The sequence below is a fragment of the Spea bombifrons genome, chromosome 4, assembly GCF_027358695.1.
Source record: "Spea bombifrons isolate aSpeBom1 chromosome 4, aSpeBom1.2.pri, whole genome shotgun sequence".
Lineage (NCBI taxonomy): Eukaryota > Metazoa > Chordata > Amphibia > Anura > Pelobatidae > Spea > Spea bombifrons.
Window position 1 is genome coordinate 87,189,114 of NC_071090.1, and position 2,699 is coordinate 87,191,812.

General features: G+C 41.3%; 1 long non-coding RNA gene across 1 annotated transcript; it reads right to left on the reverse strand.

Moving 5' to 3' along the window:
- Positions 1 to 540: 540 nt before the first annotated feature.
- LOC128490502 (uncharacterized) lies at positions 541 to 2,121 on the reverse strand. The gene is made up of 2 exons (XR_008353953.1): positions 1,991 to 2,121; positions 541 to 659 (listed from the first exon to the last, which is right to left on the reverse strand). It is a non-coding gene; the product is annotated as an uncharacterized LOC128490502 (long non-coding RNA).
- Positions 2,122 to 2,699: the final 578 nt, after the last annotated feature.

Here is a 2,699-nt window from a genome sequence, read left to right on the forward strand (position 1 = left end):
ATTTTTATACAAAAGATTTCTAAAGGAACAGGTGCTGCAGCTTTTTTACCCCAGTCAATGTAAGGTTTGCACTACCAAGGAATCATGCCCTGCTCATTAAACAGATTATGTGCGGAGCGCCTACAAGAGCAAATGGTAATACAGTATATCTAGCCAACAGCAAATCCTCCTATCAACACCTGAAAGGTGATCTGTCTGATCACAGCTTCTACAGCTCACTGAAAGTGTAATTGGACAGGTTCTTCATTTACAAAGCAGGTGGGGCATCACAGATAAGTGGGTAATTGGTAACTGTTACTAAACGCAAACGCACATATCCACAGCTATTAGTTTACATGCAGCTAGCTGTTTTTTTTTTTGTTTTATTTAAACAGCCTTAATACAGTATAATACAGATAACGTCCCTTATATGCATCCATAATTGAGGCAGTGATGCCGAAAGTCTGATTTAGGGCAATGCTTAAGTTCAACGCAATATAGAACCTCTATCGGATTAAAGCCAAGCACAGAAACACATAGCAGACATATGGAGGTCATGGGTCTGGTTTATTGATTCATCAGTTTATTGATTCATTTCTGCTTTTCTATGAATTATTCTCATTGGATCACAGGCTGTAACACACGAGATTCAACATGTTTAAAAATACGATGGGCTTGGCCTGTGAAAAACAAATACATGACATATCAAGTAAGTCATCCCTAAGGGAAAGGATACCATGGTTCCCGAAAGCAACACGATAACAATAACTCAATGACAAAACTGTAAGTCGTCAGGACAGCATCTGCTTTTATTCCATTCAGTTCCTGTTTTTTAAATATTTTCAATATCAGAAAACCAGAGCGGGTTTGCATGTTTGTTCAGTTTTCAATAACCAATTATCGGGAATCGCTGTTACCCAAACACACAGCACCGTGGGTGTTATTATAGAAGATCATAATACTATCCACCTCCAAACGTTAATAGCAATGCTGCTGCTCAGAAGAAGTTGTGCGATGTGATCTACGTCATCGGTCAAATATCAAATTAGCTACTAGGTCCTTCTGAAAAGTAAGGGTTGTTACTGAGTCAACTTCCTCCCCCATAAAAATAACTAAATATAGTTTGGCTTTAAGCTGCCCACCTTTTCTTTGCCACATTACACCTAACAGCGGGCAAGAAACCCAGTAGAGCTGAAAATGCAGTCAGGCATCTCGGCCATAGCACACAAGCTAAAATAAATACAGTTCTGCACTCCTGTGAGTCATGCATTACCATAACCCAGATTACAAACATACTTATCCCATGTAACTATGATCCGGAAACGGAGATAGCATGTGGAATTATACATATATGTATAATGTTCACCAGGAAACTGCCAACAGCGACACTTAGTTCGGTTCAACGTGACGGCTAAATGAAAGGCTATCGGACACAACGGTGGGAAACACTACACCTCGCCTGTTTACCTTAACCATATCCAGCACACAAGGTGTTAACGACACCTGCATTCTAGCCCATCGCCATTCCCTACTGTCTACATTGTTATGTTATATTTCTGAAGCATCAGCAGGATTCCAAGATTACAGATAACATGAACACTATAAAAAACGAACATTAGTATACGCTTTCCTAGAACTCATTTAGCAGCTAGAATAGAACCATATCGTCTATCACTACGTAAGAATACATGAAACAAACAGGACAAGCTGAGGAAACAATTGTGTGCAATGTGTTGATGATTTCTATTGTTTGACATGCTGGCTCATGGGCCTGAAAGCTATTTGGGTTTTGATGTCATTCATGTATGTATGTATGTATGTATGTATGTATGTGTGTATGTACAGAGAGGCTGACACCGTACACTGCAAACGAACAGGTGAATCCCTCTTATTAATTCAATGAATAATGACACTGGGGGAATCTTATTAGCAGCCCGTTTACCGCTAAATTGGGTTTTATTCGTTATTGACACATAAGGGATGGGCCTATGCGTTGCCCGCAGTATCTCACCTCACCGGTTCGTTCTTCTCGTTTAGGTGACAGCTCCCCTCAGTGTCCCATGAGCGCGAAAGAAACACAGACCAACAGATGCCACCACCGCCCTACGACACCGCTCAGCCCTACACAACAGCTACTTCCCTGACAACAGAGCCGCCTCGGCCTCATACCCCTCATTGGAAAAGAACCTTGTCAATCAAGCTCGGCTACTTGCGATTCGCTGAGGCCTTGCTATTTTCTAATTGGTCAATAGACAAGCCTTGCTGAAGTGCTAAGGCGCGTGAGTCACCAGGAGCAAGAGCTACAGGTGTGCAGCGATTGGCTCGGCGATACGTCAATAACATGTTTACGTAAACTGCTGCGGCTGACACGTGAGTGCTGTGTGTCGCTGGGTAGTGGAAGGCATGGTCTGCTGTAGGGATGTCTCTGTGGAGCGTGTATTGTTAGTGAATGGAGAGACCGAGCGAAGAGGATTTTTCGACAAATTTAATATTAATAGTAATATTATCATTTAGTAGAGGAGAAGCACCCAGTAATCCAGCGAGTCCTCTGCGGGATTATTGGGTCCCTCTTGGGTTGACTAAAGTTGGCCCGTTGGGCATTTATTTCCCAGAGTACGTACATTTCTAATGTTTTAAAGCAGGGCTTTTAAAATCATGCAACTACATAATGCATAATTATTACTTTAAAAATATTTTTATAAAAATTAAATTGAAATTAA